Source organism: Pinus tabuliformis, chromosome 6 (assembly GCF_031772625.1).
Source record: "Pinus tabuliformis cultivar Carrire ecotype Pingquan chromosome 6, CPIR1, whole genome shotgun sequence".
In the NCBI taxonomy this organism is placed as follows: Eukaryota; Viridiplantae; Streptophyta; class Pinopsida; order Pinales; family Pinaceae; genus Pinus; species Pinus tabuliformis.
Window position 1 is genome coordinate 1713441658 of NC_142292.1, and position 15064 is coordinate 1713456721.

At 35.5% G+C, this 15064-nt stretch overlaps 1 pseudogene; it reads left to right on the forward strand.

Annotated features, from left to right (window-relative positions):
• Window positions 1-8459: 8459 nt before the first annotated feature.
• On the forward strand, window positions 8460-10178 carry LOC149265612 (monocopper oxidase-like protein SKU5 pseudogene; annotated as a pseudogene).
• Window positions 10179-15064: the final 4886 nt, after the last annotated feature.

The following is a 15064-nucleotide window of genomic DNA, read 5'->3' on the forward strand; positions in this document are numbered from 1 at the left end:
TATAGGAGTGTGTCAAAATATACATCGTCCTCAATCATAGGTTGAAAAACACCTTATGATCGGCAAAAATGATATACAAAAAGCAAAAATGTCATATGTGTCTACAATAGGCGATCATCCTATCACTCGTGATGATCTCAATAAGAAACCACTGTACGGGCCACCTTACAAAGGAACCTCCTAAAAGGTCCTGGGACCCCGATCACATAGCGTTGTAGTCGACGAGGAATGTCATCTATGCCAGTCTCTGGAATGTCTCCTGTCAAACGCTCTAGATGGCTCTCTAATTCGGCCAAGGTCTCTGTTGATTCGTCCTGTGGGGCTGCTGCAACTGGTTGTTTCCTCTCGTAAGGCCGGAGAGCGGTAGGTCACTGTGGACCCACATCTGCACTTGAAACTTTTACTATCATTTTTTGGACGAGATGAAAACAAAAAAATTAAAATAGGAAAATGTTGAAAATGATTTTACCTGAGTCATCCCATTGCTCTCCTGGTGGAAGAGCCATGTCTGGGTCACCGCGAAAATCTACCCCAGCATAAGGGAAGTCCTGAATAGCAAAACCCTAGTTTTCCAACCAATGGAAATACTCAGGTTTGAATCGAACGACCTCTGTCCCCTCGTCAGGATGACGGGCCATAACTGCAACCCATCGCATCAGTTTGGGCTCTCGAGGAAGTCCAATGCCAACAGTGAGGTGCTGCGGGACCAACATTGGGACCCTCTCCAGACCAAAGCTCACAACTAAAGCACCATATCCAAAGGTCTTCAGTTGTCCGTTCTTGGCTCTGGTCAGTTAGCCTTTTACATTAGCCAACACAGCATCACACCAGTTGAAGATGTTGCCTCGAAAGCAGTCAACTACCATCCGCATCTGGGATCCAGTGGCTATATGTAGTGCGACGCTCCCACAGAGCCTGGTAACAGTAAACGTGATCACCATGAGTTCAGGACGGGATATGGTTTTGATGTCTATCCCTTTGTCTCTAGTCTGGTTGTTGCAGAACTCTAGCCGGAGGCTATCGACAGACTGCCCACTTGGCCTAGTCCCGAATAGAGTCAAGTCTTCGCCTCTCTTAGGCAAACCAGTCAAAAAGTATATGTCTGCCGGCTCCATTTCGAGCTGGTGACCACCAATGAAGAAGCACTGGTCCTGTATGCTCCACCTGTCTACCAGCCACTGCAAGAAGTCCACCTAGGCCCTCATGCCAGGTATGGCCCAGAATTTGTACAAGCCGCATGCCTTCAATGCATCGATCGAAGGTTGGTGATTTAACGCGGCAAGATCTACATCCTCATGCTCCCGTTCTCGCCAATCAAGCATGATGTATACTCTACATCCAACAAAAAGGTGAATTAGAATGAAAAAAATTGAATTGTTTGGGTAAATTTTGAGAAATTTAGGGTTAAAAACCCTTGCTGCGGGGACCGCACCCTCTCTGTTAGAGACAGTGCGTGGGTCCGCACCTTGCCTTCACGGCAGGTGCGGACCCCTGACTTTTTCCCCATTGAGAAAAAGTCAGGGTCCGCGGGCTGCCTGTGTTGTGCCTGCGGGCCCCCGCACGCGGGTTTCTAGCCTAAAAATCCTCTAAAAAATGAAATGAAACCCTAAAAACAAATTGAAACGGATAATTTTGAAGAGTAGGATGATGTGGATTACCTGGAGGAGACGACGCTCGATTCCGACGGATGGATTTTCCGCAATCTTCACGGGAAGTTACTGACCAAAAGCTCTATTTTCTCACCCAAATCTCAAACGGTAAACATGAATTGACGAAAGCCCTTTTTATAAGTTTTTTGAATAAATGAATTGTAAATTTGTTTATGTTTCACTTTAGAAAGGTAACTTTTGCAGCATTCTTATCCATTTTAAACAGGTATGAGTAATGTTTGAGTTTTTGTTCAGGATAACGGATTTTTCAGGCGAAATCGGTCATTTTCGACAAAAAAAACATTAGAGTCACCTTTAAGCTCTTTTCTGACTCCTAAAACATGAAAAGATCGCCACGTTTTTCTTTTTAAACTCGTTAAAATGGAACTAAAAAGACGGTCCACTTACAGCTCTTTTTCTGACCGTAAAAACATGAAAAGATTGCGGATTTTTGTCGTTTCAAATTTGATATTGGTTATAAAACGACGTGTCATTGATCACTTTTTTACTTTTTCGGATCAGAGACACTAATTACGAAAAGTACTCCTTGGTCGTAAAGATCAAGCGGTTCTCTCAAGTATTATTTTATACTTTTTTGGGCTTGGAAGACACAAATTTATGAAAAAGGCCAACCCTGGAGTCTTCTTAAGTTTTTTCAGACTCTCTAAAATTGAAAAACTCCGAGTTTCTCCTATACTGGACTCGTTAAAATTTAACAGTAAAGGACCTGTTCAATTACAAACAGGAACAAACCACTCCTTCTTAGGGTTCGAATTTAAACTAAGTTGGACTCATCCGAAGGATGAGCTTATAATCAAGCAAATGTTATCCTCCTCAAGCTTGTCAAAATAAAGAGGTAATTTCCAGAAATGGTGGGGGAAAAGAGAGAAAAATGAGCCTGTTTGTCATACTTTGTAACCACTCTTGAACACGACACTTTTATTCACTTGGGTTGGGAAATCCTTTGCCTAACAGTTGATCAAACCACATTGAAAGTCTTCAGCTGGTTTTTTGGGTATTAACTTTGGGTCAATTGTCACAAAACCATCTGCCGTGTCGTTATGTGTTCAAGAGGTCAGTGCCAATAAGCCATTCATCTGCAAAATATCTGTCATCCATCTTGACCATCCCTGAGTCAGTCCTTGCAACTAAATTTCTTCAAACTTGATCTATGATTTCGTGTTGTGGGCTTGCCTATGACAGATCGCTTTCTATCGACTCCAGCTCATTATCTAGAAAGATGATCTAGAAATCGTCAGTACCTTGGGATCTGCATGCCTCAATGGCAGGTTTCTCGCCTTCGACGACAGGTTGCATCATTGACCTTCGATCAAAGGACTCCGTGACATGTTCGACATCCACACATCTATTCACATCTCATGGATTGTACTGGGTACTTTGAGAGCCATTGACATTACTGGTGGTTTCTCTCACACTTGTTAATAGTTTACATAATTGACTGGTAATCAAGTGGTTTCTACCATGTTCGACTTCAACACATTCATTCACATGGTTAGAATCGTACTATTTTGGGAAGTAGAAATGAAGACCCTGGATCTAGTTTCCACAATCTAGGCTGCGAGGAATTTTGTATTCATTATATTGTGGACTATTCATAAACAGATGGTTGCGTCCATACTGTGTCTACATGTGTTTATACTTGTGATGTATTACAAGATCATTCCTATATCAGAGCAGTAGTTAGTTTTCTAGTCAGTTTTGATCTGAGTATGGGAATGCCTACCTCAACGATGATATGATCTCATATATATATTTTGCATTGAATTTTCTTACAGGTTCCAACCAGGCTCTCCACAAGATGATCCTCAAAATGATAAAGTACTTCACTCTTCCTAAATGATAAATGAAATCCTCATCTACTACAGACTTCGCACTTTAGGGGGCAATCTGTTACACAAAAATATCATCACAATGACTATTTGCAGCCAGTATGGGTCTATCATCACTTGTATTGTCCTCCTAAGCAAGTCTCAGACCTCAGCTCTTCAAGTCAAGCTTTGAAAATGAGAGAAAGACATTGAAAATCAACAAAGCTCTGGTTCCGCACTTTCTCTCACTGTTGCCTGCGGTCCTGCACCCCCTGTTCACAATACCTGCCCGCTCTGTCCCTAAAGGAGTGGGTGTGGACCCCTGTGAAAGTCAAAAAGGCGCAAGTTTATTCTAAAAACTCACTTTGGGTTAATTCTAGATGATTCTAGAAGGAATTTTGACGTGGATTGTTCGCTCTTAGGTGGTTCATGCATCCCAAAAGAGAAGGAGCTAATCCCTTGATGAGAGGAGCTATCCCTTTGAAGGAGGGCTTTATCCCTTTGAAGGAGGACCTAGTAACTTCCCTCCATTGCACTATAAATTAAGGCATTGGGCTGGTTGCTAGGGAGGTTGTAGGCTAAACATTTTTGAGGGTAAATGCTGGTGTAATTAAGACTTCCTAGTTAATCTTGAGAGGAGAGATCACATACCTTTTGGCTTCATTGGGAAGAGAGTGAAACTTGTCAAAGTATAGGAGACTTCTTGTTTGACCCTGGGAGGAGCTTGTACAGCATCAAGGCACAGGTTGTAAAGTTCTTATTTGATTTGAATTAATACAATCAGATTCATTTTTCTCAACAAATTGTCTTATGTCATTTGTTTCATGAATTCCTTGATCATCATGATAAGTATGCTTTATGATATTGGATTTTCAGGTGCTATTTAATTTGTTTGCTTGTTTGTGCTTGCAGGTTCGCTAGAAGGGAGCTCATTTGGATCAAAGGAGCGAGGCTTCCACAAACTTGCATTGGACCCAAGGTAGGCCTAAAACACTTGTTTTCCTTTGTTTATATATTTCATATTTAGAGAAAGATAGTTTTTGATTGGCTTGCTTGTCACTAGATATTGTTAGATTCTAGGAAGGTCTATCTTGTCCGCAAGATCGACTCATTCCGTGTGACACTTCCCAAAATAATTTGAAAGTCAAAATAAATATTTGAAATTTTTCCACTAGCTTGTAATGAATTAATGGAAATAAGTGGGATACCATGCCTTGACAAAATTTGTGAGAGGAACATCTATTTTGACACCAAGAGAGTTGAAACAAATCTTTGAAGATTTTCCACTAGCTTGTAATGACTCAAGATAACAAGAATAACTGTAATACAAAACCTTGAAAAAATCTATGAGAGGAACATCCATTTTGACACCAAGAGAGTTAAAAGAAATCTTTGAAAGGTTTCCACTAGCTTGTAATGACTGAAGATAATGGGAATAAGTGGGATACAATGCCTTGAGAAAACATGTGAGAGGAAAATTCATTTTGACACTAGTGGCTTCTATGTCATGCATAATGGTTGTTATTTCAGAGGCTAAGGAAAGAGGATCATCATCCTTCAATTCTAAATTAAACAGTTTGATCATTAATTGTACTTCTAGATTCTTTAAAGCACCAAAAACATATGTAAATGGCATAATATGATGACTCACCTCTTCATTGATTGATGTTACAATCAACGCATAGGCCTTTTCTTTCTTGTTCTCCCATATGGAAAGCTCCTTGTCAGACATGGGCTTCTTAGGAGGATTTCCTCCTCCTTCACAAACTCCTTTCCAGAACTCACTGAAAATCAGTGTGTGTTTTCTCTTTCTACAACACTCATTGGACTTCTCTTTTATACTGAGAACTACTCCCACTGTGGAGATGAGTGAATGCATCATATAATTTTGAATTGCACCCTTAACAGTCATAAAAATATGAAATGTCTCTACAATAAAATTGATATTACTTTTATATATAAACCATACAACTTAGGCAATCATCCATTCATAAAATATATATGAATTAAAATACATCAAATATATATAATCTATATGTATTTTATCCAAATCAACGCACCTTAATATATGATTTATATATACCCATCATATATTATATATTACAACCTTTCAAAAAAACTCAACGCACTTATCCAGCATTCAATAGAATGTCGCAAGGAATTTAATATGTCATTCAACACTATTAACCAACGCATATAATGGCTTCAACACAAAAAACAATGCACAAAACAAATATATGTATGCATAGTCATGCAACACACAATCTTCAAATAATTTCAATGCACATTCTTCTTATATATGAGCCAAATACCATCCTCCAACATACCATTAATGCAACAATATTTACACAATATAAACAACCAATGTGCAACACATAGCTTAAATATGGGAATTCACAAACTTTAAAACAAGGCATACTATCTTCAATGGTCAACATTACATTCATGGTTTTTAGCCTGCAAAAAGAACTTGCTCAAACATGAAATGTAATCTCCAACACATACATACCACGATTTTCAGCAGAGATGAAATATTTGATTCCTTTATTCCAAAGGAAGTTCGTTCCTATAGTGGTCTCTTAGCTAAGAAATAAAAGGGAGTGACTCAACTCACTAAGAGAGAGAAAAGATTGTGTTATAGGTGGTCTTTAATGCATAATAGAACCCAAAACCAACACTCACGGTGGATGTTCAATGCATCTCCAAGTGACTTGAATGCATAGAATCTTGCAGGGAATATGACAAAGAACAGAGGGACAAAATATAATAGAGAAAATATCAGTTACATGGATATAAAGGGAATCAAAAAATGAGGAGTTGGCTTTGATACCATGTTAAGCCACGAATTGGGTAACTCCATGAATATACAATTCATTAAGAGAAATCAATAATATATACAATGAGAGGGATAACATTGGGATTTGTCTTCTATTGTGTCTTCATCTTCCAATGCTTCCTTATTTTCCTATTTACAATATTTATATGAAATTCCCAATCCCTTAGGATTACGTGTCAATAATTTTATATAATTTTTTTAAGGATATAAAATATAATCATTATTTGATTCATATATTTAAAACAACATGACAAACAAAAGAAGCTTCCCCCAAACAAATAAATCCAACACGTATACTATATAACTAGTTGAGGCAGTCACATCCAACAACCATGGTCTTACAATTTTAGAATCTAAACAACATCCCTAATTATTTGGATGTAGATTTTTCTTTTGGTTTTATCATTTTATTTCCAATTGTTAAATTGTAGTTAATGTCATTATTACTCCAAAACATCAGATTCTTCATTGTAATAAGTATTGATATGAGTATGCCATTATGAGTGTTTTTTTTTTTTTTTAGTATTATCAACATCGATTCTTTCATGTACCCAAGATGGGAATGAAGTAATATATGAAGTATTTTATAGTGTTTCTGTATCACGAGTTTTTAGATTTTCTATTCCTTCAATTTTGGTTTTATAATTTATTTAATATTTTCAGCAAAAGGAAAATAACATACTTTCCCAAATTGATTGTTGTTCCAAAATTGCATGTTTAGTGAGCTTGACAAGATGTTTGGTGAATGATACCAAAAATTACAAGGCAAGGTAACTAATCTCTTATAGTCCAATATATAATCCATGTCCTTATATGCTTCTAATTTTCTTGAACTGTTGCTAAATATTATTAATGCAAGCAGAGAGAGAAGGTGAGGTGGCTTCTTCAATATGGTGTTACATGAAGGACCACTCCAAAGTCAGAGGAAACTCTCAAACTTCGCTAACTCATGGCACAATTATCTTTGGATGGTCTATTGAGTGGTATTCATGGAATATAAAGAATGTAATTTTCACCATGAATGAATGTAATTTTCCACTTGCCATGAAATTGAAAATAATGCATAGATCTTATAGGTGTTTAAGGTGCATAAATGACCCACCTTGCAATAACCTTATTCGCTAATTAAGAGGGGTCTCCATCTAGCCACTATAGAGGTAGGGGCCTCTATGGGAGAATTTAAAAAATTTATGATTAGAAAATTCAATACTAAATTTGATATTTATCCACATCAAAAGAAAACATGACAAAATGTTGTGATAATAACAAGATGGTTCAATTTTTGTGTTGCTTGAAAACATAGAAAAGAGAGATTCATCAAAAAAATTGAGAGTAATGTGCCCAAAAGTACAATAGAAAGTGGCACCAATAACCTGTACATTATTGTCTTTGAATGAAACAACAATATAGATGAGATTTGTGACCATAGAACCAAAGATAATCATGAGCATTCTCATCATGATATGGATTTTTCCATGACCGACACTTCAATTTTCCCCCATGTTCTTTGTTATTATCTTCTTGAGCTTTCAACATTCCTTTAAATACAAAAATAAATTCAATATCCTTAAAATATTCATCTTTTGCAACTCAACCACAAAATTTGAAGAAAAACCTATAATGAATTTAAACCAAAACTTTTAATAATTTGTTAGAATACACTCAATGTCTTTCTTATAACTTTCTATCGCATGTTTCTTGAATAGTTCAAGTAATGAAACTAGCCCTTATCTCTATTTTAATTACGTTGAAGGTGTTCTCTATGCGAGCTTTTGATTTCTAGACACTGTTCATTGCAGCGAATCAGCAAGCATAGTTTTCATCCTCCTTGCACTTATCTCATTTTGACATGTGGAATCTCCATCTCGTCTATTTGTAGTGTTGTGCGGGGTGGGAAGTTGTGTATTTGTCTTTTCGCAATGACAACCACTAGTCGCTACTGACGAACTCCGAAGAACCTCGACTACTACAGGTGACCAATAGCTATCATGTTTTGTCAACATGTTCATTCTCCGCGTAAATAGCTCATAAAATGCATGCAAGGTGGTCTTGAATACCCAGAAGAGATTTCCAAAAAAGTTGTGTTGTTTTCTTGACACCCATTTCATAAATTGTAAGTTTGGGGTTCTGAAGGGTTTTTAACATATGCCGAAGCTTACATTTCTGTAGAAGAAAGCTTGTTCGAAGAAGAAAATAATTGCCATGGGGGAGTAAAAAAGATTTTTGTTCCTTGTGTTTGTTTGGGTTTTCTTCAGAGAGGCCTACTATGGAGACCTAACTTTTTTTTATGAATCGAATGTTTCTTACATTGAAGCTGCCCCTCTAGGTGTGAAGCAACAGGTGATTGGGATTAATGGGCAGTATCTTGGACCCTTGGTCAACTTGATAACCAATTGAAATGAGGTAGTGAATGTTTTGAAAAATTTGGATGAGCCACCTCTGATCACCTGGAATGGTTTGCAAAATCATATAAATTCTTGGGAAGCTGTTGTATTTGGAACCAGTTGTCCTATTCTGGTAGGATGGAACTGAATCTATAATTTTTAGGCCAAATATCAAATTGGTAGCTTCTTTTACTTTCCTTACCTTCAATTTCATAGAGAAGCATGAGGGTTTGGAGGAGTTATTGTGAACAATCGCCAGTGCCATTTGGAACTCCTCATGGAGATTTCACAATAGTTTTTGGTGATTGGTATACAAGGAGTCATAAAGATCTGCGAACATCCCTTGATGGTAGCAAGGATCATGGAATTCTTGATGGAGTGCTTTTAATGGGAAAGGGCCCTACCGTTACAATAATTCAATCCCTGTTGGTATTGAGTACAAGACATTCAATGTTCAGCCTGAGAAAAGCTATCGCCTGAGGCTACCCAATACTAGGATTTCAACTTCTTTGAACTTTAGAATCTAGAATCATAATTTGTTGCTTGCAGAGATAGAAGGGTCCTATACATCACAACAAAATTACACGAACTTGGATATTCATGTTGGTCAGTCTTACTCATTCCTGGTGACGATGGACCAAAATTCAAGAATTGATTATTAGATGGTGGCAAGTGCTTGCTTTGTTAATAAAACTATTTGGTCCAATTTCATGGGTGCGATGATCTCGCATTATTCCAATTCTAAAGGTAGGGCAAAAGGGCCTCTTCCATATGGTCTGGTTGATTATTATGACAACCAATTCTCTATGAAATAAGCGAGATCTATGAAGAGAAATGTATCTGTTAGGGCTGCTAGGTCTAATCCACAAGGGTTGTTCAAATATGGACATATTAATGTCACTCGGTTCTTTGTGTTGAAAAACAAGCCACCATAATTAATCAATGGGATACGGTGTTGCACTTTGAATGGGATTTCTTACCAAGCTCTTGCAACTCCACTCAAGCTTGTTGATTGTTTTAATCTATCTCGAGTCTTCAAACGTGGTTTCCCAGAGAAACAATTGAATAGGACACCAAATGTTGACATGTTGATAATTAATGGAAACTATAGAGGATTCATGGAAATCATTCTACAGAATAATGATATAGCTGTGAGAAGTTATCACATGGATGGCTATGCCTTTTCTGTTTTCAGGGTGGAATATGGAGATTGGATCGAAGATAGTAGAGGAACTTACAACAAAGTGGATGGAGTTTCGCGTTCCACAACACAAGTTTTCCCCAATGTCTGGAAAACAATTCTAGTATCTCTAGATAATGTTGGCATGTGGAATATCCAAGCCAAAAATTTAGATACCTATATTTGGGTTAGGAAACATATGTAATGGTTGTGAATCTGGAGATAAACAACAAAACGAAGTTTCCTCTTCCTAGAAATGCTCTTTACTGTGGTGCCCTCTCGCGCATGCAGAAGCCATAGTCCCATACAAATGATGAAAAAGCGTCAGCTTCATCTATCAATGTTGGCATAATTACATTTCTAGGTGGCTTTCTAATTTCCTGGAGAATACTTTTAAGCTAAATTAGCTTGCGCCAAAGAAATCCCTGACCACTTGCAAATACATTCGAGGATTTCTTGTGTGTGAAGATAGGTCACTGATATTAAAATTCCAGATATGTAGCAAATACTACTATGATTCATTTAAAGCAGAAAGGAATGGTGAAGAAATTGTTGTTGAATCCATCTTGGGACTTGTGAGGACCGATTGACGTACATTTTTTTGGCATCGTGAATAGGCAATGGTTGGTTGTGACTAAAATTTGTTCATGCATTTATGTGTGATGCCATCTTGTTCTGGGTATTGGGATTTAGATTTTAGTTTTATGCATAATTGTAGCTATATGGCCAACCAAAGTCTTAGGCATTTGTTGTATTTATTCATGACTTTGTAAGGATTCCTCTGGATAGCTCGTCTAGCTCGTTGTCCTAATTGTACTACTCTTATATATATATATATATATATATATATATATATATATATATATATATATGAAACTATTTTTTTTTATATACCCGTCATTTTGACATTTTTCGAAATAACTAGCTAGTCAACAATGATGTGTTTATTTTACAAAAAAGCTATATTTTACGACTAAAAATAATAAAAGGGTAAACATGTGTCAATTTTAAATCCTAGTGAAGATACTCGACTTCAAGGAGGTACTTTACAGTACCCAATTCTTTTTCCTTACTCAATGATGGAGGAATCATCAATAAATATCTCCTCGTTATTAGATGGAGGACTGGTCAATAAATATCTCTTCTTTATTTATTTATATAACATTAGATTTGGTGGGCCAACCCACCCACATATTGGATAGAAAAACTAGGCCAACAATGAGTACCTTTCAATCAAAAGTAAACATTCACAATTACAATTACATTTAAACATTCATATCAACATTATTTAAAAATCCTTAAAAGATTAGACTAATAAGCTTAAAAATACATTCAATAGGACAAAAAGGACTTATAAAATTTTAAAATAAATATATCTCTCATTAATTCCTCTCAAAAATGAGATCTATATATTAAAAATAGCTAACAAGTCTAACCTCTATTAGAATAATTATAGAGCTTTGCAACGTTGAAAGAACTCTACAATGAAAAAATGATCTCTTGCAAAATGATATGCCTCTTCTATCTCTCTCTTATTACATCATTTTATAAGTGTGCTTTATGTGGGGATCACACTAACCTACCTATAAGTTGGTTACAAGATCAATACAATTGATTTACAATTCATTACAGGTATTCATGCTACATCATATGCCCGCAGTGTATATCCTACTCAATTGTGTAGAGTACTATGAAATACGTCTTTGTGGAGTGTATTTCCTTCACTTAGTGCAACATCCCTTTCCTTTGCGCATCTATTTTGACTTGTTAAGACTTTCAAAACTTCAATATTCCCCTTGTGCCAATATCCCCGAATATTTGGCTTATCCTCAAGTCAAACATTGCAATTTGGTATGAATGATGTAGTTAATGGAACATTTGTGATGAAACAATCTACAAAAATCGGGATTCTAGTATCTAGTTCCTCAAATGAGTCTTGCACCTTTGGAGGTCAGAGAAAAATCTCACAACTACCTCAATGGTCATAGTTTCCTCAGTAAGCTTGAATGAGTCAAGAGGCATTGGTTTCAATATCTTTCATCATTATTGGGCTATTAAATGAGCTTTACGAAGTGGATTATTATACAAAGCTTGATATTGAATTCGGATACCACAAAATCAAATTAAGAAATGAAGACATTCTAAAGATTGTTTTTAGAACACGTGATGTGCAATGAGTTCTTGGTCATGCCATTTGGCTTGACTATATGATCCTTCTATTTTTCAAATCCCTGTGAATAATTTTTTGCAACCCTTTCTTAGAAATTTTAAGAAGGGAATAAATATTAAGCATGTGGACAAAGTTCTACAAATTCTTAAGAGCAATCAATTTTATGTAAAAATATCATAAATAGGGTTTGGGAAATAAGTAGTAGAGTATTTGGGTCATATTGTTTCAAAGGAAGGAGTTAATGTAGACCTTTAAAAGATCCAAGTTGTTGCAAAATGGTCTTTATTGCTAACATAAAGAGATTTAGAGGATTTTTTTGACTCACGAGATATTATTGAATTTTAAAAAATATTATGCCTGCATTGTGGACCCACTCATACCTGTCTTGATGAAAAATCATTTGTATGATTGTGAGGCTACTTTGGTGTTCTCTGTCTTAAAGGATTCTACCTTCTACACCAATTTGGGAAACACATGATTTTGGTAAAACATTCATAATAGAATGTGATGCATCAGGAGAAGAAATTGTAGTAGTATTAGCAAAAGAAGAGGTAAGCTTTTCTTTTGAAAGTGAACAATTCAAGTAAAATACTTGATGAAATATACATATGAAAAAAAATTGGAAGAAATTTTACATGTAATAAAAAATGTAGATAATATCTCGTAAGGAGGTAATTTAAAGTTAGGATAGACCACGGTAGTCCAATGCACTTTCTATAGAAAAAGTTATCATCAAAAGAGAAATAAAATTGAGCAATAAGGCTCTAGGAGTTATTAGTCCTAGAGCCTTGGGTGGACAAATGCTCTCGTAGCCCTATAACAACTCGGGTTAAGTTACTAGTCTTAGAAGCCTTGGTTGGAAAAATGCTCTAAAAGCCATTGGTGGGTTGGCTTACTAGTCCTAGAAGCCCTAGTTGGACAAAAACTCCAGAAGCCTAGAAAAGTGTTGGGTTGAATTACTAGTCCTATAGACTTGGTTGGACAAATGTTGTCGAGCCCAGTAGCAGCCATAGGTTGAGATACTAGTCCTATAAGCTAGGTTGGAACAAACACTCTGGAGCCCAAGAAGGCTTGGTTAGATACCAATTTGACAATGGTTTTGTGATGTCTAACCATGAGGTGGAACCTTTGTTTGATGGGTTGAGGTGGTTTGGCCTCTGGAAGCCCTGGATGGTTTTGATCGATGTGTTTTATGAGATCCCACATTCATGCTTGGAATATGGAATCGGGGTGACTGGATGATTGGCTCAACCATGTCTACCATTGGGTGGAATGTGGTAGTCCCATACCGGATTGGCTTTTGCATCACTAATATGAGGTTATTTCTCCTTGTTATTTCATGAGTATTATACTAGTTTATATATGGATTACATGACTGTTGTTTCCTTGGTATTTCTGTTGTTATTATGTTGGTTATGAATATGTATTATGACTGTTGTTTCCTTGGTATTTTTGTTGCTATTATGTCGGTTATGAATATGTTATTATGCCTAGTATGTAGTACTGTGGTTTAAACAATGTAAACTTTGAAACGGGAACTAATACTGTTACCCGTTTTGTAGAGATAGCAAAAAAGTGACCCGAGTTTGAAAAGGGGTGATGCAGAACACACATGTTTTTTTTAGAGCATAGTTTTTGGCACTATACATTTTTTAATGTACATTACGTTTTAGAATGGTAGTGATTTTGATGTTGATTTAAAAAAGTGGTAATTCTACACCATGCCCTTTTTTAAAAGGCTTTTTTTTTTTTTTTACTTTTAATTTTCTAATGTATGAAATGTAAATAATTATTTTGTAAATTTAATAATTTTTGAAGTGGTCTTCTTCTTCATATTTTCTTGTTTTTATTTTTTTATTATTATTTTTTTTTGTAGTGAGGTTTTTATTGTTGTGGATATTTAAAGAAGAAGGTCGATATTTTGAATTTTTGATATTCTACATATTTATACATCGTTAATTAATTTTTCAATCCACATGAAATAATTGTCTCTAAAAAACAATATTTTTTAACAATTGACATAAAATAACCATTTTTAACATAATTATAACTAAAAAACTACATGTTTTGATAATTTTTTGCTAGAAATGATATGTCAAAATCACAATTTTTATAGGAAGTTTTTAACTAAAAATGGTTAAATAATAGTGTTTTTTATGAATTTCATGTCAAAAAAATAATTATAATCACTTTTTTTCAAAAAATAATGATTAACTTAAAAATTAATGCGAAAATCACATAACACAAATATTGAACGCATAACAACCTTAATTGAGTGTATATTCTTCTCATAAAATGTCAAAGTCAAAACATTACAAGTATAACTAATTAATAGTTACAAAAAATGAGCTTGATTTCCAAGCATAACTTAAATTTAATCAACAATGTCACGTAATCCAAACTCTTCGTCCTCTAGAGTTTCATCATTGTCTTCTTCCACAATACTTTTTGCTTCATTTTTCTTATTTTCCTCTTCTAATGGATCTTTGATGTCTGCGAATCTCCCAATGTATGCCTTTCCAATCATTCCGTGAAATGGTGGTTGAGGTTCCTTTGCCTTTTTTTCCACATGTGATTCACTAAGTCCCCTTTCTTCAACCCAATTTTTTGCATTGCATCTGGAAGAAATTGAAAAGCATTAACTCTTTGCTGAATGAAATTGAACTATATTGGATCTTTTTCAATTGCAATGCAATTTCTTCCTTTTTGAAGGCAACATCTTAGTGTTGTACCTAGTTATCAAGCACAAAAGAAATAATGAAGTAAATTAGTACAATGACATATTAATTAAGAAATAACATATTGAAATTCAATTCCATATAATAAAACTTACCTGAGCCAGAAAATAAATCCAAAACCCAATCTCCTTCATTTGAACATATGTATAAGATAGTTAATCAATAACTGTGGTTTTTGATAAATGTTAACTATCTCTCCTATTGCTTCTTTGTCTTCATATGTTAGTTTTCTCACAACAGCATCATAAGTCAGTATTTAGCTATGACTCTTTCCATCT